The sequence below is a fragment of the Pongo pygmaeus genome, chromosome 11 (genome assembly GCF_028885625.2).
Source record: "Pongo pygmaeus isolate AG05252 chromosome 11, NHGRI_mPonPyg2-v2.0_pri, whole genome shotgun sequence".
NCBI classification, from domain to species: domain Eukaryota; kingdom Metazoa; phylum Chordata; class Mammalia; order Primates; family Hominidae; genus Pongo; species Pongo pygmaeus.
Window position 1 is genome coordinate 48,466,697 of NC_072384.2, and position 25,379 is coordinate 48,492,075.

Consider the following 25,379-nt stretch of genomic DNA (forward strand, 5'->3'; position numbering starts at 1 on the left):
AGGATTCCTGCTTCTCCTCGCCTGCGAAGACTACTCAGCATTGTCCATAGATGCTTATGCCGGGAACTGACAAGGAGGGGTACGTTATCCGACTGCAAATCTGAGTTACCTATAAAGCTTTGGGGATCCTTCCTGTTCTTATTAGTTGTATGTTCAACTTTCTTTGTAAAGAGTATACCCTATCTATTTTAAATTTGTCAGTTCAGAGGATTAACTAGGATGCCTACAAAGTCAAGCCTATGTGCTTACTGCAAAGTCATCTTTCCAGAAAAGAGTCGAAGTAAAGCAATTACATAGGTCATACCTTAAAATGATTTACACAGTTTTTTGATAAGTCAATTCAGACTTGTATGTCTCATGTGTTTTCATTTTTACTTTTCTATTTAAAAAGAAACTCTTTATTCTAGTTTTATTATATGTTATTTATTATTAGGATGAAAATCACATCAGGTTACTTTTTATTATTCTATTGGTAAAATGGAATGCAAACCTTATGGTCTCAGGCTACAAAAGAAAATGAATTGTCTCCACAAACCTTTCAAGTTTAATTAACTTTTAAATAAATACAAAGTTCTAGTCTCCCAACCTGACCCTGCCCTGCACTTTTTTTTTTTTATTACAGTGCATTTTTTCTTTTGATTATATGAGAGGGTGAGATAAGGATGTAAAAATGCTTTCGGGTTCACATTGTTTACTGCATATGATACAGCAGCCAATTCAATCAGAAGGGAAATAGCAAAATAACTACTCTATTTGTGCCTTGTAAGCAGTTTGTAAAGTCCCCTCCAGTCCCTACGATTAAATGTTGGCTTCTGTCTTGCAGCTCTCTAAAAGGTAATTAAAAGTGGAGCAAACAGCATTTTAAAACCAAACACAAATACTGTGTAGGGACAAATCCAGCAAATGGAAGAATTACAGCATTGCGGGCAGTCCTTTAATTCAGTGCTGTAAGAAATGCAACAGAAGAGGAAAGGGGGTGGAAAGGGGATCCTGAGAAAGTTGCAGGTCATCGCAAGCCTCTGATGATTTGACCATGTCAGGGGTGAGCTGGGGTGGGGATTGGTGGTCATAGCAGAGCTTTCCCTATGATGTGTGATGAATGCATCTGTAAGATGTATTGTTACTCAGTTACTATTTACCATAGCCTGAGCCCTAGAGTGGCCTGGGACTTGCTAATGGGGACCGAGACAGGGAAAGCATGGAGGTCCATTCCTAGGAAATGGGTGGCATTCAACATGTAGAAGAAAGGGCATTTCGACTGGCAGCCAGGAACCTGAGTTCTGTTCTTGGTCCTTCTGCCTTCTGACTGTGTGACATTGGATGAGTCGCCTTGGCCCTCTGAACCATAGTTTTCATGTCTGCAAAATGCAGGTTTGGACTAAATGCATGATTTTCCAACCAAATTCCCAAGCCTCCATCAAGCCATCTCAGAGGTTGTCCCTGCACCAACAACTGGGGTTCCTGGCCCCTGCACTCCAATGGTAGCAGTCTCAGTTTCCTCTCCTATATTTATGCTTTTGTAAGCTTTTGTTTGAACAAAGTGAAAACTACTAGGTGCCCTGATCTCAAAGATCTCTTCTGATTCTTACGTTCAGTTGTCTACAACTCTGCATTTTGGTCCAAGCTTAATGTAAAAGAGACCAAGAAGCCTCCATTATTCTGGGGCTCCCCATCTTTCTCAGGTAACACAAGCAAGGAATGTGTGTTTTCAGCAACAGAAACACTGCTCATTAGTGATTATGAGGGTGTCAGTGGGACAGGAATTTGTGTTTATAGAGTCTCAGCCTCTGACTCTAGAAACAGTCCATTTCACTCTTTTATTTTATTTTATTTTTGAGATGGAGTTTTGCTCTTGTCCCGCAGGCTAGAGTGCAGTGGTGTCATCTCAGCTCACTACAACCTCTGCCTCCCAGGTTCCAGCGATTCTCCTGCCTCAGCCTCCCTAGTAGCTGGGATTGCAGGCGTCTGCCATGACACCCAGCTAATTTTTGTATTTTTAGTAGACATGGGGTTTCAGCATGTTGGCCAGGCTGGTCTTGAACTCCTAACCTCAGGTGATCCACTTGCCCTAGCCTCCCAAAGTGCTGGGATTACAGGCATGAGCCACAGCGCCTAGCCAGTCCATTTCACTCTTCTTGGCTATAGTTCCCTTTATGCTTTGTGATTGTGATCTGTCTCTTGTAAGAGGCCTGGAGATGTGAGATTTTGAGGGCAGCCACGGTCTCCATCTTGTGCCCTGTTCAGCTCTCTGTAGGTATTGCCAGGCCACTGAGACCTGACTCTTTGAGGAAAGCCTGAGGGCATGGCAGTAATAACCACTTGTCAGCTGCACAGGATTCTGAGCGTTGGGCCTCCCCATGAGTCACTTGCTAGCTCCTGTTAAGTAAGTCTTTTCGACTCCATATCAAGTCCCTACCTATCTGTTCCCTGTCATGGGAATCTTTTCCTTTCACTCCTTAATAATGTGCATTCCTCTGCCACACACTTTCCTCCATTTCCTTTGGAAGCACAGTACAGGGACTTTTGTGTTGCCAGGAGTGAATGTTTAGGAAGTAGGCCTTAATTCCTTCCATGGTTCCAAGCCAATATAGTGCCTTTTGTCACTTGTCCCAAGACATTCTGTTGAACACATCAGCCTGCAAGGAAAGGCTTGGCAGAGGAAACTGTCATGAAAGAAGGATTCCAATTGAAGAATATATAGCTGGAGACCCAGGGGTGTTTAGCAGTTTAATTAACGTTATTAGAAATGAAGACTTGGTTATTTTAAAATGAAGTTTCAAATCTCCTGTCTCCGTATCCATTTCTTCATTATGGCATTGTTCCTTTCACCTGCCTTTTAATGTAGCCAGTTTTTACTGCATTCTCACCATGCGAGCAGGCACCCTGCTGACCCTGGGCTGAAGGATGAACAGGTCTTAGGCCATGCTGTCAAGGGGCTTTCATCCAGCTCAGACAAGAGCTAAGCAGACAGCCACAGCCTGGAGTCCTTAGCGCTCTGTAGAGAATTTTCTGGAGCCTGGGAGAACACTCAGAATAAAGCAGCCTGTGCACTTGCCTTGGGACAGGAAATGGTTCCTTCAGAAGTTTTCCCTGGGCCTGTGTCCCAGAAGGTGAGCTAAAGGTGGTCCAGGCAGGAGTGGCTGGTGCAAAGGTGTGAGGGAGTTGGTGGATTTGGTAAACTGTAGGCTCAGCAGGGTCAGAGCAGGCCTTGAGGGAGGGCTAGGGAGGGAGAAGGAGGAGGAGGAGGGGGCAGGAGTCAGGACAGGATAATCAGGCACTGAGCTATGCAGGGCCTTGACTACTGCACTAATTACTAGTGCTGGTCAGGTCAGATGTTATCCAGAGGGCATGGGAACCCACAGCAAATGGTTAGGCAAGGTGGGGTAGGCACTTTGCAAGGCCATTTAGCGCAGAAGTTACGAGCAACGGCTCTGGGTCCAGGTGACTGGGGTTCGAATCCTGCCTTGCACACTTTCCAACTGTGGGCAAGTTACTTAACTGTCTCTGCTGCCGTATCTTTAAAATAGGGATAAAAATCCTATCTGTCTTGTAGGGTTGTTATGAGCAATAACTAAGTAAATTCACCTAAACCTCTCATAACAACAGCACATACAAAAATCTAGTTATCCTTTTTCTGGGAAGGGGTCATATATTTTCTATGAGCAGTCTCCTACACTGTGTATTAGTTAACTACTGGCGTAATAATACCATGTAAAAATACTGTAAAACACAGTGGCTTAAAACAACAATTATTTATTATTACTCCTGCAATTGTGAGTTTCCTGGGGTTTGGCTGAGACCTGGCTGGACATGCAGTTTGGGACCCAAGCTGAGGGCAGTGGCATCCTGGGGCAGCTTCCCAAGGCAGTGGTACAGCTGTCAGGGGTAAGAGGAGACTTGCAATCCTCTTAAGGCCTAGGCTCCCACCCAGCAAAGCCCAGAATCAATGGGCAGGACTTTATATTGCTCTCCTATAGTAGGAGGAGCTACAGAGTCACTTCCAAAAGGTTAGGAGCACAGGGAGAGGTGAAGGATCAGGGTCAACAATATGGGGCACAGGCTGCATTTAATGTCTCCTGATCGGCATCTGTATAGCTTCCCAGAGGGAGCTTCCATGAGGGGCACTCGACACCTACCTTGGGCATGCTTGGCACCCCAAGGGTCTGGTTTCAATTAGTGACCTTCCTACAGTCGTTTAGAACTTAACCTTTGGGCTTAACAAATGTGTTCTTTCTCTTGCTTTCAGAGCCTTTGAGAGAGAAGGGAAAATATGCTAGTGTGGATTTGGATCTAGACTCTGTGGAATGAAGTGGGGATGGTGGTATCTCTCCAGTAATACTTAATGGAAAGCTTAGAGATGAGCAGAGGTGTTTCTGCAGGTATGCTCTGTAGCCTTTCTCAGACTTACCAGGCTGCAGTGCATTTTTTTTTTTTTTTTTTTTTTTTGAGACAGGGTCTTGCTCTGTCCCACAGGACGGAGTGCAGTGGAGCCATCATAGCTCACTGCAGCCTTGACCTCCTGGGCTCCAGCGATCCTTGCAGTGCATTCTTGAACATGGTTTGTCATGAATGTAAATTGCTATAACACTTAATGTTTAGATTTAGTAATAAAATATGTGTCTGTTTATATGTGTTTTTAGGTGACTCTATTGCAATATAATTGAAGGAATTGCATTTTTGTTGGATTCCTTGGGGTTTTCTTTCTACTCCCTGGGAGCCCCCTGTGAGGCAAGCCTGAATCTCGAGTTGTCACCCTAGACAAATGCTGGGAGAGAGGATGGGGGAGGCAGCCCAGTTAGTATTTACTGGTGTGTAACTCTACCTCTCAGTTCTCCTGGATTCCCCGGGGCTTGGGAGGATGGGGGAAGTGATGGAAGGAGTCAAATACCATTCTTTTGCCAGCATGTAAAATAATCTTCCTCCTTTTCCCTGGACTCCTTATGCTGTGTGACAAACACATCCATTCTTCCCAGACAGAAAAGAGAGAAATGGGGACAGGCAAGACATTCTTATAGGGTATACTTTTCTATTTTACATTTGAGAATATAAGTACATTATAAAAGTAAGCATCAAATTTCTTATAATGATAGTTATTTATTAGGTTAAAAAGTTAAACAGTATCTCTAAAATTACACCTAATAATTAAGTGTAAGATTAAATTGAGTATTTTTTCAGGGATAGGAAGGAGAAACATCGTAGAATCTTTTTTTTTGAGACAGAGTTTCACTCTGTTGCCCAGGCTGGAGTAAAAATGGCACAATCCCAGTGTGATCTCAGCTCACCGCAAACTCTGCCTTCCCGGGTTCAAGCAGTTCTCCTGCCTCAGCCTCCCGAGTAGCTGGGATTACAGGCATGTGCCACTACGCCAGGCTAATTTTGTATTTTTAGTGGAGATGGGGTTTCTCCATGTTGGTCAGGCTGGTATTGAACTCCCAACCTCAGGTGATCCACCTGCCTCGGCCTCCCAAAGTGCTGGGATTACAGGCGTGAGCCACCGTGCCCAGCAGTATCTTTTGGATAACAAAAACAGCACTGAAAATAACATGTAAAATATGTAGCAGTGTGATTGGCATCTAGAAGATGCTCAGTAAATTGTAGCATTGATGATGATCATGATGATGGCAGTGCTTTCTCTAGCCCATTTATTGGAGAAGGGGATTAAAAGCAGAGATTACAAAGTTGAGGACTTCATCAACTCTGTTGGTCCAGAGGAACCTCTCTCAGGCATTCCTTCCCTACATGGAAAAGCAACAGGAAAATGAACCCAGAAAAGCTTATGTTATAAAATCAAGCCAAATGTATACCTGAGAAGTGATGATTTTTTTTTCCTTAAAGTAGTTGCTTCTAAAAGGCAAAATTCAAAATAACCACGACAAGAATAGACATGCAGAAATCTTAAAGGTGCAATGTTATTTTGTTGAGTAAAAAATAGGGCTGGATAATGACAAATCGTAGCTATGCAAATGAAAAGAAAGATCATCATGTCCTGTGCTCCAAGGTGTGAATTGATGGCAAAAATCTGTCTGTATTAGTCAGTAGGGGAGATGAATTCAAATGAAAGCTTTCAGTGATACAGGTTCTTTTTTTTGTTGTTAAGTATCATTTGTGGCTGAAGTCCTGAAATAGTTGTCTAATGGCAGATTTTCCTGAGTGTCCCCTGTAAGCAAGGCTCAGTAAAGAAGGAGCTGCAAGGTTCACCAAGTCCCTCCTTCCCTTTCTCCCTCTCTCTCTCTCTTCCTTCCTTCCCTATTAAGCACAGCCTTTGCATTTCAGGAACTTATATCTTAATGGGAATGGCAAGATGCAGACATTAGGAGCCTAACAAGTGCAAATTTATATGGTACATATCGTGTATGTCAGGTTTCTAATGTATCTGGAGGAAAAAATCAATAGAGTGAAAACGATGGTGCCAAATCTTGACCAAATTAAACAATGAATTTTACTTCTTTACTTTTATTTTTTTCAGGCCAAGGAGTTTTACTTTCAGTTGTTTCAGGGTTAGAATAACATTGCCACCCAAGAAGTAGCCCCTCCCCATAACACTATTGAATTCAAACAGTAGTTGATGACTCAGCTACCATATACTTATATACCCTACAATTACATTGTCAAAGTCTTCCCCTAAATAGGAAGGACTGATTTTAACAGGAATTCTTAGCTGACTGATGCTCCACTGAGGTGGAAATGGCTTAATGATGATTTGATTTGTTGATAATGTGTGACTGAGATTTCTTAAAAAGCTGCCATGTATATTTGGGTTTTTACTTTGAGTTGTTTATGTCTTATATTTTAAAAGTGAATTAGGATAATTTGCCAACTACATGTAGCTAAAGTTTTCAAAATAAAGTAGTGAGAAAGGATTATTTAACACAGGGGTTGAACATAATAAAGTATCAATTTAGAACCCACTAAACATGCCATATCCCAGAAATAAATTCCAAAGGGTTGAATATTGCAAATCAAATTATAGAAAAAGTAGCAGAAAACATAATATTATTAGGTTTGTACAGGAACGACAACTTCTGTGGCTTTAAAGCAAAAGAAGCAACTAGCAAGGAAAAAATGAACAAGTTTGATTATTTTAATGTAAAACTTCTATGTAAAAGACTGGGACAATTCACAGTAAATTTGTGACACATAAATGATTAACAATATGTTATAAGTGGAATATATTGCTAACTCAAATGCAGAAGAAAAGGACAAGGGCCATAGCAGATAGATGTGGAATTTAATAGCTACCGTTTATTGAATATTTTTCCATGCCCATATAGACTTACAAAATCTGATTATACTGATTGTTTTTTATACAAAATGTTTTGTAACCAGCTTTTCTGATACAGCAGCACAGACTTTGTCACTAACCAGTCTTCTAAAACATAGTTTTAGAAGTACAGCCCTATTTTGCTTATGTTTCCAATGCTGGATGTTAAGGTTATGGAAAACTAACTTAGGGTGACTTTTCTAGTATCTTTTCTACTTATGAAGTCATGATTAGAGTTATGGTTATGGACACTCCCTTGAATAAATCAATGATTTACAAAGAAGCACATTCAATACCGCTTTTATCAACAGTTTTATAAGTAGCATTTGCCACTAAAACCTGTTTTAACAAAAGAGAAAATACCATTTGAATTCCCACACTTTTGAGAACATGTCATCAGTTATCTTTAAAGGCCTCAGTAAAAGAGACATGTTAATTACAATTCCTGTGAGCATCTTGAGGATAGCAATGACTATAGTATTATATTAGGACACTTTGTCAAGCATGTCATTCCCTTATCTTGCTTTTATAGCAGAGGAAATAAAGGCACTAGAGACATATCTTTGAGGTCACACAACAAGTTAACAGTGGATAAACATTAGAACCGGCAGCTCCAGAATTCCCGCTGTGTGTAATTAGCTCACCGCAGGCAGGAAATGACAGCACTGGGAATAAATGGCAGATGCAGCGTTTGGGGATCTGGAGGCTGGTGGGAATTCTCTGTGCTCATCTGAATGGTTAATTAAGTTAGTTCCTCTCAGGGGCTGTCACTGCCTGGAACGTGGAGGCCTCTCAGCCAGGTACCTTCTTCCTTAGGGTGTAAGGAAACATGATGGTCACCCTCTGGTGCTTTGATAGGCTGGCCTGGTAGAGGAGTTTGAGTGGGGCCTGAGTAATTTCTTAGGCACTGCAGTCTATTACTGAGATTTTTTGGAGTTTCTGAGTATGATTTTTGGCATTGATTCCCAGAGGACTGCGATGTGTCTGAGGAGTGCATGGTTGGGAGTAAAAGGGCAGGGACTGCCTGAACTGTTTTGAAGTTCACCCTCCCTCCCTCTTGGGCAGCTCATGAAGTGTATGTCTGCCTTCTTTTGTCTCCTTATGAGTGAAAAATACTGAATTCATGGACTACTTCCTATTCTTAGACATCCAAAAAAATCATTGTAGGAAACAATGTGTGTTTGAAAACTACTGTCAAAAGACTTGCTAAGTGTATGGAGAATTCTAGGGAGGGCAGAGGCAGTCTGCCAAGTTGATCCAAAGGCTGGTCCCATCAGATGCTCTAACAAGCTTGTTAGTCCTGGAATCATGATTATCTTAATCTCATTGACCCCCTAGTAAGGACATGACTAAGCATTTAATCACCAAGGGTTGATTAGAGAGAAATGAATCTGTGCTCCTGCTTTAGAACTCTGAAAGAAAGTGGAATCTTGAGTTCACTTTCTCTTCTGCCCAATCTAGAATAAGCGTGGCATGCTTCCTGGGAGAGAACCCAAGCTAGACTCCAGTCACTTCCTGCTGCATCAAACCTGGTTACTCAAAGTGAGCCCGGTTGATTGGCAGCATCAGTACTACTTGAGAGCTTGTTAAAATGCAGATTATCAGGTTCTATCACCTGTGGGGGTCTTTTGTGTTGTGTGTGTTCCAATACAACTTATTTATTTATTTATTTTTGAGGCAATGTCTTGCTCTGATGCCCAGGTTGGAGTGCAGTGGCACTATCTCTGCGCACTGCAATATCCACCTCCCAGGCTCAAGCAGTCCTCTTGCCTCAGCCTCCCAAGTAGCTGGGACTACAGGGGCGTGCCACTGTGTCTGGCCCTTTTTTTTGTATTTTTCATAGAGACTAGTTTTCGCCTGGTTACTCAGGCTGGTTTCTAATTCCTGAGCTCAAGAGATCTGCCCACCTTGGCTTCCCAAAGTGTCGGGATTACGGGTCTGAGCTACCGCGCTTGGCCCTAATAAAATTTTGTTTACAAAAATAGGCTGCTAGTTCATGGGCTATAGTTCACTGGCCCGTGGTACAGATTGGGCAGTACCATTTTTGGCTACCCATTTGTGTCTTGTGTCTAGAGACACTACGTTCTATTAACCATTATTTGTTTCCTTTTTAAAATAACTTCAACTTTTATTTTAGATTTAGGGGTTATATGTGGAAGTTTGTTACATGGGTATATTGTATGATGCTGAGGTTTGGGGTACAACTGATCTTGTCACCCAGATAGTGAGGATAGTACCCAATAGTTAGCTTTTCAACCTTTGCACCCCTTCCTTCCACTCCCCTTTAGTAGTCCCGTGTCTATTGTAGCTATCTTTACTTCCATGAGTACCCAATGTTTAGGTCTCACTTCTAAGAGAGAATATGTGGTATTTGGTTTCCGTTCCATGTTAATTTGCTTAGGACAACGGCTTCTAGCCGCATCCATGTTCCTGCAGAGGACATGATTTCCTTATTTTTTATGGCTGCCTACTATTCCTATCACCTGTATTTCAACACACTCTCCAGGTGGTTCTTATGCCTGCTTCAGTTTGAGAAGCACTGGTACATAATATGTAAATGATTTATCTGGGAAAGGTGGCACGATCAGTTGTGAATGCTTTTTCCTGATCATATTTTATATTTATACATTATGATCCTTAATAAACACTTTAATCTTTGAATGTTTTAATAATTTAAACATCTTTTAAAAAGTTGTTTTCCATTATAAATTAATTTTCCATTATAAATTAATACATGCTATGAGAGCTTCAGAAAACACAGAAAAGTAAAAAGCAATTTACCCCTCTAGTATATTTATTCATAACATTTGAAAAGTATATATATTTTTTTCCTATCTTTTCTGTGTATAATTTTTTAAAACTGTTTTTTTTTTCTGATTGTAGGCATTATATATTATCCTTGTAGGGCTATAAAGTGGTATTATATAGTCTTTGCTTTTTTCCTTTGGTTTAAGGGAATTCTCTTAGATAATCTTTGTCTTAAAAGAAAATTTTTTCTCTAATTTTTATTTAAATTTTATATAATTTAGGAAGATTCCTGGTATAATCATTAATGTCTCAAATAGTTATTTTACAGTCCAAATGGAGAATATATTATCTTCTTTGTGCAACAGAAAAATTTAATTGACTACTCACTGGTAGCATGTATTCTGTATTATATGTGAATCTTCTTTGACCAAAACTTTCTAGAAGATAGAAAAGCTTTTGCTTTGGAAGAATGCGTGACCACCCTCCTCTCAAACTGGCCTGATAGGAGGGGAAAGCGAGGGAATGATCTCAACAGTAAGTTCTGTTTTTCTAAGTTGAGTAGGGAACACCTCACCACTGTGAGGATGGAGGTTTTTGTTTTTCGGGCTTCTTTGCTGAGACTGGAAAAGTCTTTGCCCAAATCTCTGCTTTTTTAGGCCGTTTGAGAAGAAATCAGCATGTAATTTTTAACCTTTGTAGAATAACTGGCTTCTGTGTTTGAGCTAGGGCAGGAGAAGTCTGGCCATGATTTTTGCTGTAGCCACTTTACCATGCTTTGTTTTGGAATACATCATTGCCCTCAATAATGCAGAATGTATTATTAATACAACTTACCATTGAGAGGAACACAGTTCAGAAACTAAAGTAGCAAACAAGTATTTCTGAATTTTCAAGCTTCATTTGCATCTTTCAGAGAACATTAGTAACACTTTCTTTTTGAGTTAATATTTTATTGTTACCCAGATGGCAATTGGGTATATAGTCTCCATACTTTATACTTTTTGTAAATAAAAAATTACAAATTTTAAATAGCCAATGGTTGGTTATGTTTTCAGAAAACATGATTAGACTAATTCATTAGTGGTGGCTTCAAGATTTTCCTTATTATTATAGCTCCAGAAAATTCACCTACCTTTTGTCCCTTCTTAAAAAACTAGGTTGGCATGCATTTGACTTCACACGCTGAAGCAGCATCCTGACAGTCATCTACATCTACTTCAAGGAATATCATGTTAGAATACTTTTCAGAGAGGGAATGAAACAAAGTCTTGATCATTTTGCAAGACCCACATCATGTGGCTGAGAAGTCAACTACTCCAGGTTTATCGTCTGCAGCCTCCAAGGCTTCCTGAAAAGCAAACTTCTGCTCAATTTGCTTCACCATTTTGGCTGCTGGGGTCTTCTAAGAAACATTTCTAAAAATTATCTCCTCTGTCTCTTGTTCCACACTCTTCTAGATCACTTCTTAAAACTCATTTTTACTTGCCTATCCATACCTTTCTGAAGTTTCAACTGCTTTCCCCCAACCCCCACCCCGAAGTTCTTTATTATGTAGACTTTTTTTTTTTTTTTTTTTTTCCAGTTTTGGTACAACTTGCAACCAAGGAGAGCCAGAAAAGTGACCCAGCCACAGAAATGTGTCCATTTTGTGGGTGGGCTGGTGGGGGTGGCCTCGGAAGAACTTGATGGAGGCAGAATGATGACTAGTCATTAATAATCATAACTTTTTTTTACATTTTTAGTTTTTCTTATCATTACACAGAATATCCATGTAACATAGTAACTAGTTATTGTTACACAGGACATGCCTTGTAGTCGTGCTTTTTTGCCTTGGCGACATAGACTGTGTATACCTAAGAACAGTGGAGTCACTGCGGTGGAATTGTTTATGAATGTTTCGTAATGGAAAACTGTTTCTGTGATAAATGAAACTGGGTTGATTAGGATTGAATAGAATTGGAAGATAGCAGATCTTAAGGTACCACCCCAAACCCTGCTGTGTCACAGATTTTGGCTGATAGCATCTTATTTATGTTGAGAAGCTGGTTGGGCAGGAAGGTTGTGTGGTCTGGATACTGCATGAGCCAGCTTGGCATTTAAATTTGCCAAAGACTTTGAAGCATTGCCACATTGAAAAAAGTCCCTGTGGTAAATTTCAACATTCCTGTCTCCTATAACTCTGCATGTTATTATTTTTAGCCAGCATGACATCTTTCCACAGCATCACCGAGTGCCCAGTTGTCCATGGTGCCCAACAGTGTCCACTACTCAGTGTGAGGCCTGGTTCCAGTCCTGCAGAAGCTTACACTCAAAGCCATGAACAGTTTTCATTTTTATTAATAGAAGCTTAGGAGCTTTCCCCAGACAAATATGTTGGCTAGCTGTACAACTTTTTTTTTTTTTTAATTGCAGGGATGGGTGGTGTGTGTGTGTATGTGTACGTGTGTGTGTGTATGTGAATCGTTTTCTTGAAATACATAAATTCTTAGAAAAATAATGTCTGGAGAGTTGTGAGTAAATGAAAATTTGGTAAACAGGTGGTTTTTCTGTGATGAATAAAAATGCATATGTTTTGGAAGCAAGGCACTATAGGTTCTTGCTCCCTGCTTCTCTTGGGGCGTATTCCTTCCGTGTCTCCCAGTGAGCACCAGGCTTCACCACACTGGCCTCCTTAATGTTCCCCAACACGCCAGCCATGCTCTGCCACAGGACCTTGGCATTTCAATTTTCTCCCCCTACAAGACTCTTCCCCACTAACCTACAAGGCTGGCTTTCTCACTTTCTTCAAATAGTGGCTTCTCCCTGAGGGTGTTTTTGGCTACCCATCTACAAGTTTATTCCTTCTGCTGGGGCTTTGGGATTTCATATTCTGCTTCTTAATTTTTCTTCTCTTTAGCACTTATTAATATCTAACACACTATAAAATTTTAACCTCTTTATTTTATTGATCTCCTTCCCCCCTCATATAACCTTCCTGAGACTATGGTAATTGTATTTTTGATGGTATTCCCAGTGCCTGGAAGAGTGCCTGGATCATCACAAATGCTCAATAAATAATGGCTGAATGGAAGGAGGGAAGGAAGAAAGGTTGTGAATGACTCTTGTTGGCTTCTATTCATCATAACTGACCTTCTCCATAATTAAACAACCCATTGTAAGCTAGCAATCCGCTTATTCACTGTATAGAACAGCCTGTGATTTTGAGGTGAATTTTGAGGTGTCCTGGCAGGCTTCTTGGTCGGTAACCATAGGAAGTAAACTCTCATTAGTATCTGGTGTATAGAGGCATGTTCTGTGAAACCAGTAAACACCTCTCTCTCTACATGATTCTGCTATTTCATACATTTCCAAGAAGTCAACAGGTAGTAACAGATGCGGCCTGGTTGATTTCTGGAAGGGAAATGACAGAGCATATTTGCTGTGGGATAGGTAAATGGAATCCTTGGCACTGAGATTCCATTATCTTTTGTCTACAGATAAAAGGTGTATGACTTACTTATCATTTAATTCCACACCCGGCATTAGCAGGACTGATAGGTGAGGGGCTAGGAGGAGAGGGACTTGTGCGTGGCTTTGTAAATAGCGATAAAGCAGTGGGAATGTAAAACGCGGCTTGGCAGGGTCTGCCTGGGATTTTGCTGAGTCCATAGCAATACTTAATTAACTGTGCAAACATTCTATTCAAGATAAGACTATAACAGTTGCCTTGGGGAAAATTCTTTTAGTCAATATTTGTTTGATCTTTTGTATAGTATTTTGGCTTTGCTGTTCATGCTATAGCAAAGCTCCTGTTATAAATGCCGTTTTCAGGGATTTGCTGTATTTGCATACCAGGTCAGTCCTGGGAGAGGTAAAGGATTGGAATTACTGTTTAAACAGAGGTTCTAAGGGTTTTCAAACAAATATTTAAAAGTAGAAATACTTTGTTTCAATCAGTTGTCAAATAATTATTAAAAACCTGGATTAAGTACTCTGGGAAATCTCAAAATGTAGGATAAGATCTTTGCCTTCAGTTTGCTTATACTCTAGCTATAGAAATAAGACTTAAATCAGTAGATATAATAGAAGGTGCATATACTAAGTAGTAACAATGGCTGTGATTTTCTGGACACTTAACAAGGACTGAACACTGTCCTAGTACTTTTCTAAGCATGAATTAACTCATTTAAGTCCCCCAGTAGCCCAACAAGGCAGGCGCTTTTGGTTAGTGTGAAGTTTTGCACAGAATAAACAATGTCATTTGGAGAAAGAGAAGACCAGGGAATCAAAGAGCCACGAAGGAAAACTTCAAGGACAAGGTCTCTCAGTCCAGTTGTTAAAGATTGGGAGGCAAATGGCTTGCAATGGGAAGAAGAAAAAGGGCATAATGGCATTGGTTGTTTTGCTGGTAACATTCCTTTTCTCTCTTGAAAGTTGTTTTACTCCCCTTTTATTTTGAGATAGAGTCTTGCTTTGTCACCCAAACTGGAGTACAGTGGCGCAGTCTCATTTCACTACAACCTCTGCCTCCCAGGTTCACATGAGTCTCCTGCCTCAGCCTCCTGAGTAGTTGGGATTACAGGCACACACCACTACACCTGGCTAATTTTTGTATTTTTGGTAGAGACAGAGTTTTGCCATGTTGGCCAGGCTGGTCTTGAACTCCTGATCTCAAGTGATCTGCCCTCCTCAGTCTCCCTATGTTTTACCGTTTCTTGACTTTCAGCACATGTGCCTCTGGTGAAGAGGATAATAAACAAACACATAAGTAAACATACAGGATGTCAATGTAATAAATGCTATGAAGGATAACACAGGAAAGGGAGAATGCTAGGGTGGTTATTTTATTTTATTTCAGTTTCTTGACTTTTAGCACATGTGCCTCTGGTGAAGAGGATAATAAACAAACACGTAAGTAAACATATAGGATGTCAATGTAATAAATGGCATGAAGGATAACACAGGAAAGGGAGAATGCTAGGGTGGTTATTTTTATTTTATTTTATTTTATTTTTTTGAGACACAGTTTCACTCTGTTGCCCAGGCTGGAATGCAGTGGCATGCTTTCAGCTCACTGCAGCCTCTGCCTCCCAGGTTTAAGCGATTCTTGTGCCTCAGCCTCCCGAGTAGCTGGGATTACAGGTGAGTGCCACCATCCCTGGCTAATTTTTGTGTTTTTAGTAGAGATGGGGTTTCACCATGTTGGCCAGGCTGGTCTCAAATTCCTGACCTCGAGTGATCTGCCCAGCTCGGTCTCCCAAAGGGCTAGGATTACAGGTTTGAGCCACCATGCCTGGCCTGGATTTGCAATTTTAAATAGGGTGGTCAGGAAAGCCTGAGACATTTGAGTGAAGATGGAAGGAGGAGAGAGAAAGTGCTTTGAAGGTACTTATAAGGAGAGCTTTCTAGGCAGAGGGAACGGCAAGTGCAAAGGCCCTGGGGTGGGAACTTAACCTCATTTATTCAAGGAACACCAAGGAAGCCAGAATGGCTGGAGAAGAGTGAGCAGGGAGAATGGTAAGAGGTGATGTCTTCATGGGTAATGCATGCCCAGTCACTGCTGGGTTTAATGATGATGATAATGGTGAGGTAGGCAGAGCTGTTAAGAGTTTTTTGAGTGAGTAGAGTGGCAGGCTGGCAGCTGTCACTGCTTTCTGCAACCCTGTGCAGTTGTAGCTTTTCTTGCTTTTCACTAGCAGGCCCAACCCAGTATATCGCTTGGTCTCTGACCCATTGCTGATGTGGGCAGAGTCACCCTGACAGCTTCACACCCATTAGCTGGCAGGTAGAAAACCAGCTGAAGCCCTGAGTGAGAGAAGGCATGTGCCCTGAATGACACCCTTGCTTCCACCCTCATGGTGTTTTCTTGGTCCGTGTTTCTGAGTTTCTTCTTTGATTTCCTGCTGTTACTGATATGCCGGCTAGGTCCTGGGATCTGCCTTGTTCTTGCCATCTTCCTGTCCAAGCCCACTGCCGTGATGCTGGGAGGCAATGTTGGTTCTGGGCCATGTCCTGCAGCTGTTTGGGGCTCTGTGCTGAGTAGAGCATTAGGAAGATCCATTGTGCTGCTGAGGCCCCCTTTTCTTCCACTCAGTGCTTTTGCTTATCCTCCTACCACAGCTGTGTCTCCTTGGATGACAGAGTTGGGGACCCAAGTGGGCACGGGTGCCTGCACTTCTATAGGTACCTGCTGGACCATCGCCAAAACTCTGCAGGCAGGGTGATGCACTCAGTTTCTCTCCAGCCTGGATTTGCCTGTCTCTGATCCTTTCCCTTTAGCCCATGTTGCTGATCCTCTGAGTTATAAGCAGAAGCTAAATGAGAGAGGGAGAGGACAGCAACCTCAGGTGAGGCCGTGGAGACCCAGACCAGGGTGATGGCTGTATGAAAGGAGAAGGAGGGCAGAAGTGATGGGTCTGGGGAAGGAAGCCTCAACAGACTGTGCTCCATTGGCTTATGGAGACTCAATAGAAAATCGGAGCCCATACAAGCATCTAAGGATCAATATTAATCCAGAAGTTGCAAATGCAACGAGTGCTTTCAGAGGATCTTATAGCCAAGACATGGCCAAGTTACGTAAAGAAGGTGTCTGCTGTGGAGCCCTGTGAGTGTCCAGGTGGGGTGGGTCAATGTGGGTTCAGGTCAGAGGCTAAAGTGAATGTTTACTCAAAGGGTCGACCACAGGGCCACTTTTGTGTTGGCACACGTGCACACACACATGCATGCATGCATGGACGCACGTGTGCGCGCACACACACACATGCACACATGCTCTCTCACTTATTCTCTCCTTTTGTTTTTGATTTTAGTTGCAGTTACTTCTATATAGATCTAAAACATCAACTTTAATGCCATTAATAGGAATAATTATAGCACATATCGGCCTGATTCTCCAACCTACAGAGCAGAGGTTGAGTTAGTGATAGGATGATAGGTGATACGAAGTTCTCTGAGGTTTTCTCCCTGCTTCCAGCAACACGAACCTGACTTCTAAGGGCATGCACAAAGGCTTTTGGCAATCAACTGTGAATCAAGGTGTGCTGATGGGCACTTCCAGCCTCAGAGAAGAGTAATTGGGGTGAAAAAATGTTATTATAATAAAAATATAATATTGCCGTGATTCTAGAAGGTAGCTAAATGAAGGGAGGTTCCCTCTTTGAAGAAAAATGTTAACTAAGTGGTCTCTCCGGGCCTACCACTTACTTTCCTGGGAAATGGATTAATTTGAGTTAACATTTATTGAGCTTCCAGAATATCCTATGAAATGCTTTAAAATTTTAAAATACAATTTATTTTCTGAATAGGTGATTGACTCATATGCTTCAACATTTAAAGGCGACAAAAGAATGTACAGTGAGAATCCCCCACCCCATGTTTCCTCCTCCAGGCAGCTAGTTTTTATCCGCAAGGCAACCCATATTAGCAGTGTCATATATATTTTGTTAATATACAATATAATGTGCTCAGTCAGTGTTAATAATTTTAAAGAAAACAAGGTGCCTTTTCTCTTTTTAAGGACTTTGTATTTCATAAAACACAGTGAGCCAATCAGTCATATAGAGCCGTATTGTAGAAACTTTTATTATAAATCCAGTGAGTACATAATTCCTAGATGCTCCATAAACTTTATGCTTTTGATTTTTAAATTCAGAAATCTTCCTTCCCCTCTATTTCCCTCCCATTTTATAAACTGTTCTCAAATCTTTGGCACTAGCTGTTGCTTCCTTACGGGGCGGTGCCAGTGCTGATTGGATAAGCAGTAAACAAATATTATAGTAATAAAAAAATGTAGACACAGACAATCAAGTGTAGATTGACTGTTTCTATTTAGATGGGTCTATATGTTTATGGCTGTGGTTTTACGTGGTGTTTTGCAGTGTGTGTATTTTATTGAACACATTTCTGACCAATTTAGACTTAATGTGTATGTTTGCATTAAATCTGTTCATGTGATGAAGTTAAATAGTTCATAAGATACTGAAACAAACAACAACCAACAAATCATGCTTTTAAACTCTTTAAAAGTTGTCAAACTTCTCTTGGAGAAAAGAAAAAAGAAAATTCATTTATTTTTTGTAAGTGAAGGAATAGAGGGCAGAAGTTAGAAGAACCTATAACTAATGTGCATAGTTTGACTATGACCTGGGTTTGACTCCAGGTTTGTGGAAAATCTTAACAAAAATACAAGTATAAAGTTGGTCATATGACAACCGTAGTTTTGTTTTTCTGTGGTAGATGCCTAATAAATGCTTCTGATTACTAAATGTCATATATTCTGAAAAGCAGGTGAGATAAACAGATATGTAATCCATATAATTTTAAAAACAATGTTAGCAGAATACTTTTCTGAGTGTGTTCGGCTGTGTTGGTGGATGAGTAAAAACATGCAGAGACAAAAGCAAAGACAAAAGGCCTCAGAAACTATGGCCAGTGCTACGGCTGATGAGGCAGGAGGCTGACGGAGTTTGAGGCCAATCTAGGAGAGAAGGAGGATCCAGAGGAGCAGGAGAATGGGTTTTGAATATAGGAAAGTGAAATGTCAGGATTTAACACTGGAGCAATCCAGAGGAGCGGGAGAATGGGTTTTGAATATGGGAAAGTGAAATGTCAGGATTTAACACTGGAGTAACTTAATAGCTACCAGAGTAGCACTAGAGTAACTTACTAGCTTTCCTGCAGCCTGGGGAGGTGAGGGCTCTCTCTCCTGGCATGCCTTATATAGCAGCCTGGACAGAATAGATTAACTTTGCAAATATGATCCCTTTGTATTTGGAAACCTTATTTTTGTACATTTTGATTTTTTTCTTAAAGAGAATGCAGCATATAATAAGAAGTGATAACTATAGTTTAAAATAATTTCCCCAGGACTCTGAGAGAACAGCTCTTGGAAGTGTTAGTTTTCAGCCTAACTCTAGAAATCTATTTCCAAGGGAATGGTTGACACACAGAAAAAGATTTGTCATAAAGATGTTCTGTAATTCATAATAAAGAAAAACTGAAAGTGAGTTATTTGTCTAACAAGAAGGGAATGGATAAGGAAATGGTAGTACTATGTCCATTTCACCAGTAAAATAATATTTAGGGTATGTTTTAAGTTAGGTATGAGGCAGAATAAAATTCTGTGAAAAAAAGACAAGAAGAGAATGTTAATGCTGGTTGTGTATATGTGACGAAATTTTAAAAAACTGTTCTGGATCTAATATATGGGCTATAATGTGGATATATTACCTTAAAAGGTAGAGGGAAAAAATCATCACCAAAAAAGACCAAGAGATGAAAGTAGATGGAAAACTTGGTTGCCTTCATTCAGTGGAGGTTGTTAGGAATGTTTTAAACCTCAGCTGTTCAGACATTTTTGTAAATTCCTTGGCTGTGTAGTGCCAAGGTTAAGATGTGCTGGGGTTAGAGTTGGTTCTGTGGGGAGGGGGAGGAAACTTTTAGTAGGGAGAAGTGAGAACATTCCTAACCCAGTAGGTGCAGGGTTTGTAGCCCCGCAGCCCCACATGCACTCCTGGTATTTGTAATTTGCAGTGATGACAAACTATGCCTCTGGGCATAGCCGAACTGCTGTCTGTTAGGATGCATGGCCATGGATGACTTGGTGACCAGTGGCCTGTAAAATGCCACGGAATGCCCTGGCAGCTAATTTTTAATTCCAGGAAGTTGCTTGCAACTTTGCAAAGATAAGGCAAAAGATCAGACTGGGGACATGCCCAGAGCACAGGCAGCCCCCAGTCAGGTCTTTGTAGAAAGCTCTGGAGAGCAGTGAAACTTACTCGCTTTCCTGAAGCCTGGGGAAGTGAGTGCTTGTTTTCTGGCGTACCTTAAATAACTGCCTGGACATGATTGATTAACTCTGCAAATATGATCCTTTTGTATTTGAAAATCTTATTTTTATACATTTTGATTTTTTTTTCTTAAAGACAATGTGGCATGTAATAAGAAGTGATAACTATAACTATAGTTTAATTTCTTTTTGTAATTTCCCCAGGACTCTGCTGGAGCAGGACTTCAGAGTGTTTGTTTTCAGCCTGCTTTTGAAGTGATTTGAAGAGAGTGGCTTTGAAGGTTTCCATCCTTACTTTTTGATGTATAGTATCTTGTTCTTTAAAATTAGTGAGCTGAGCACATCCACATAAACACATACAGTTATAATTGCCCCAATTTTAAGCTCACTTTTGCCACAGTGAAAACTCATCACCATTAGCACAGTGAGCCAGCTCTGATCCTCTGAAGTGCTGGGCATCTTTTTAATTTACAAATTGCAAATTTAATAATGTAAAAACTGAAGTTAATCACACTGGCATCTATTCTTCCAATTTGTCATTTGGGTGAAAGTGATCTGATGTCATTCAGAAAGAACACTTGTTGGAATGGCATCAAGTCCTAATGGTGTAGCTTTGGGCTGAAGCTGAGTTTTCCTCCTTGAAGCAACTGCTGCTGTTTCCTGGAGGGCAGACTTTGTTAACGTGTCTGTTTCTGAATTGCTTAGAATCTTAGGATTCACTTGAGGAATGTGACAGTCAACACTGTTAATTCACCTGGTAGGCTGAGGATGTCAGGTCACAGTGCCACATTGTCAGGCCAGGGGTCACAGTGCCACATTGTCAGGCCAGGGGAGGGTTCCTGAATGACTGAGGGTATCCCATCTGTAGCAGCAGAAGGAACGCCGCCATCACCTTGCACCCCTGCCTCCCTTGAGAAGGCGCCAGGATCTCTGCAAAGAGGCCTGAACATTTCCTGCTGTAATGGGGTCTTTATTTGTGTTTGCTTTTGCTTCCCTTCCCATTCATGAAATGTTCTGTACATATAACATCTGAGTATTCTGGAGAGCATAATCTCTTCCTGTAAACCAGTGGCTTAAAACCTGGGGTTGCCAGCCAGTATAATGAATACAGTCTCTGAAGTTACCTGGTCCTTTGGGGGTTAAATCAGTGACCTTGGTTTTCTCAAGCTATACCTTTGTCTCTTTCCATGGTTGCCACACAGCACAAGGGGGAACACTCTTCCCATACAGTGTACCTAAGAGGAACTCATTTCAAAGATAGCTATGGAGGTCTGGCTCATTTTAAAATTTGAAAAAACAAATAGAAATTTCTAAAATTGTTGTCACTGAATTTTCACTTTTATAAGACTGACCTTCTCGCTACTGTGCTAATGAGGCACCTAATTTCTACCTTTAAAGACCAACCATAGCCAGCATGGTGGCTCATGCCTGTAGTCCCAGCAGCTTCAGAAGCTGAGGTGGGAGGATTGCTCAAGCCCTGGAGTTTGAGACCAGCCTGGGCAACATAGCAAGACCCCCATCTCTAAAATATTTATAAAAATTAGCAGAGTGTGGTAGCTTGTGTCTGTAATCCCAGCTACTTGGGAGGCTGAGGCAGAGGATCACTTGAGCCCAGGGGTTTGAGGATGCAGTGAACTATGATCTTGCCACTGCCCTCCAGCCTGGGGCAACAGAATGAGATACTGTCTTTTTAAAAAAAAAAAAAAAGACAGACCAGCAAATATTACCATGGTGTGAGTTACCTCTGAAGTCTAGTTTGTGAGCTCAACTCTAAGCTCTGTAAGGACGGGGCTGGTATCTGTTTTGTTCTCCAAGGGTCTAACTTTGGACTGGTATCCAGCTTATGGCAGGTACTTAGTTAATGTCTCTCAAATGAGAGTATTTCTGTTTCATAAAATGTAACTCTAGCTGTACTATTCTGGCTAATACTAAATTGAATCTAGATGTTACTATATTTAATGTAATTTGGACTTCTGCCATAGCCGATCCATAATAACCAGAGATCAATTCATAAAACCCTAACATAAAATCTAACATTGATCACTTTTAGAGGTTCCTTTTTATTTTCTGTGGCTGCATTTGAAATGGACACTGTCCTGCAAGGTTTTTGCTGGACTGCTGTTTTTGGAAGACAGTGTAGATTAATTCTATATGAAAGTTCAGAAGTGATTCTGAACTACCAGCCACCCTTGAAGTCTCATTACTTATTAAAATGCCATTTCTATTCATATTCTCTTTTTTTTTCTTGACTCATTTTCAGTAACTACATTCTTTTTAGCAGATTCAGGCATTTGAAGAGTAATTCATTCTCGCAGTGGGAATTACAAGTCTATGGGGGAAGGTGTGCTGGTGTTGGCTTAGATTTCTAGGGGTAGAAGGCATCTTCTGGGATGTGCTTTAGCCCCCAGAGTTCCCTTTAGACAGGAGCATCTTAAACCAACCCACCCAGAGGGATTAGCAGGCCTCTGGAAAAGGAGATTTTGTCATTTCTTTCATTCTCACAACCTTTTGTAACAAAATTTATCTCATTCCTGAATTCTAAACTGGATGGCTTTGTGATCTAAGGCAATCTGCTTTATTTATCTGCACTTCTTTCCCGATTTCTGAGATAAGGATAGCACCGCTTTGTTTACCAACATCGCCAAAGGGGACTATGTAGGTGTATTTTTGTTAAGAGTTGCCATAACAGAGTAACAAACTGGTGGCCTAATAACAGAAATTTATCATCTCACTGTTCTGGATGCTAGACTGAAATCAAGGTGATGGCAAGGCTGGGCTCACTTGAAGGCACTAAGGAAGGAACTGTTCCAGCCCTCTCTCCTGGCTTCTGGTACTTCCTATGCTTGTGGCCACATAACTTTATAACTTGTGGTGTTCCCCCTGTGTGTGTGTCTGTGTCTGAATTTATCCTTCTATGAGGCCACCGGTCATGTTGGATCAGTGCCCATCCTACTCCAGTATGACCTCATTTAACTACATCTGCAATGGACCTGTTTCCAAATTCTGATGAGGTACTTGGGGTTACAACTATAATATGTACTTTTGTGGGGGGAGCACAATTTAATCTATAACAGTAGGCAAAAATGTCAGATAGAATTGGGAGGTCTGATGTAGCAGGCTGTTCTATTTCTCTCAAGTTCTCTATTCGTTCTCACTTTTAAGAATCCGGTATATCAGCTGGGTGTGGTGGCTCACGCCTGTAATCCCAGCACTTTGGGAGGCCAAGGTGGGTGGATCACCTGAGGTCAGGAGTTTGAGACCAGCCTGGACAACATGGTGAAACCCCGACTCTACTAAAAATACAACAATCAGCCAGGTGTGGTGGCGTGCACCTGTAGTACAAGCTACTAGGGAGGCTGAGGCAGGAGAATGGCTTGAACCTGGGAGGTGGAGGTTGCAGTGAGCCAAGATCATGCCACTGCACTCCAGCCTGGGTAACAGAGCAAGACTCTATCTCAAAAATAAATAAATAAATAAATAAATAATCCAATATATTAGGCAATGCCAACCTAGGACACAGATTTGTTGTCTGACTGGGATCCTGTTTATAAAGAGTAGATGGGAGTTAACTTATATGAAGTCAGTTTAAGTCATGACTTATATAGGACCTTGGTAACCTCTTATATAGGACCTTGGTAACCTCTAGGTCCTTTCCTGAATTTAGTTGCTACTGTGGAAAGGTGACTGGATCTGGGCCTGGTGCTGTAAAGAGATGCAGATAGGTGGCTCTGTCAGAGGACTGCTAGGCCTTGTTTGTTTACTGACTTCTTGAGATCTCAGATAGAAGACATAATAGAAGATCAAAGCCCTTTGTAATTACTTCCCCTAGTAATTGTTGCTAATGCTTGCAGAGTTATTTGTAAGGCTGTGGCAGGGGCTGTGTCTAATTTCACTTTACACACAGACTAGATGTTGGTTCCCAATTGCCTTGAGCTCTTCACTTTCTTTAAGTTGATGATTTTAGGTAATACCACCATTTCTGAGGTTCTTTCAGAAGTAGAAGTCAGAGGTCTCTTGGTGTAGGGATATTAAATTGTTTTCATATTTTGAATTAAACTTTTTATTGAAGTATAGATCTGGAAATTTAATCTAGGTATTACTGATGTTTAATGTAAAGCTCGTCGGCTAAGCCTGCTTGGGTACAGCCAAAATTCAGGCCTCCCTTACAGCCTCATTTCCTGTAGGAAACAAGGAACTCAGTGTGTGGAACAGCTTTCTGTGTATAGATAGAGGCATACAGTTTAATGAATTCTCACACAGAACGTACCTGGGTAACTGGCATCTGGATCAAGAAACAGAACCTGACCAGCAAGCCTCTCTGTCGTGCCCTTCCTGATCCCTACAGCCTCTTCACTATTCTGAAGTCTATCAGCATCAAGTTTTTTTGCTTGATTTGGATTTTATGTACACATTTTAAAACACATTTAATTTTTTTAGCTAAAAAATTAAATAAATATCATATAGCCCTGGAGTATGTACTTTTTAGTGTCTGACTTCTTTAGGTCAACATTATATGAGGCTTCACCCATGTTGTTGCCTATAGTGAGAGTTCATTTATCCCAATGGTTGTATGGCATTCCAGTGAAGACTTCCCGTTTGAGTAATGCAAAATCCTGTCTTCTATGTAGGTATTGTGTAGTTAAGTACTGGAGTCACTTTCCGCATGGTTTCCCACACTTCTTTTTTACACATGTTCATGTTGCTGCTCTCACAGATTCAAATGCCTAACTTCCTCGATGTTTGCAGGTTTCCCCACCCCACTTTATTCTCTCCCCATGGGATATTTGAAGCTTATTTTCTCCTCCTTAATATCTGTCTGCAGTAACTCTGAGCAGGGAAACATCTGGTTAAGTCTTTTGAACTCTCTGACATTAATGTGAAAAGAGAGATATGAGCACTGGCAAAATGGCCGATTAGGGAGGCCCTGGGAGAGGAACAGCTGGATTAGGTCATAGATCTTCACCTCTCCTGCTTTCACTGCCATGATAGACAAAACCTATGTCAGGAAGCAAGCTGTGATTTTGACTGTGATATATTCTTTCTCATGACAGATGATTATAGATGCCTAGACATGCAAGAATTTGAAGGGGGCTTGCATTAATGGTTTTTAGGAGAGAAATAGCGAAGTTCTTCCCACCCCCAGTACGAATTCCTGTTTTTTCTAGCAAAAATGATTTAGCATTCTGAATGTAAATTATATTGCAATTTTTTTTTGCCTTTGCCGACAGTGTTTTCCATTCAGTACTTGATAGTATTACTTAATGATACTATGGTAAAGATTAACCCCATCTGGAAATCCATGAATTACGGTAAATGTGAGGCACTTAGAATGGTGTCTGGCATGTAATGAGTACTGAAGAACTGCGGTTGGCACTGTTATTATTTGAAATCATTTGGGGCTCCTCTTGTGGCAGTGGAGGGCCCAGGCTGGGTGGACTTCCATTGTGTGGTTAATAATCACCATGTAGTAAGGCAGCTAGAAAAGCTTGTCAGCGGAACCTGGCTGGGTACAGCCATAATTCAGGCCTCCCTTTCTACCCCATTGCCTGTAGGAAATAAGGAATTCAGGGTGTGGAACAGCTTTCTCACTGACTCCCTGGCTGC

At 41.1% G+C, this 25,379-nt stretch overlaps 1 protein-coding gene and 1 pseudogene across 17 annotated transcripts in view; one reads left to right on the forward strand and one right to left on the reverse strand.

The window, feature by feature from the left end:
* Positions 1–25,379, forward strand: part of LYPD6B (LY6/PLAUR domain containing 6B) — a 180,065-nt gene that overhangs the window by 18,708 nt on the left and 135,978 nt on the right. Inside the window, exon 1 of one of the 17 annotated variants that reach the window (XM_054478018.1) lies at positions 19,982–20,056. The exons of the other annotated variants lie outside the window; for them this stretch is intronic. The gene's annotated coding sequence lies outside the window, so the exon portion shown is untranslated. Of the gene's footprint in view, positions 1–19,981; positions 20,057–25,379 lie in introns of those variants that run through there. 17 annotated transcript variants of the gene reach the window in all.
* Positions 11,074–11,393, reverse strand: LOC129031487 (thioredoxin-like; annotated as a pseudogene).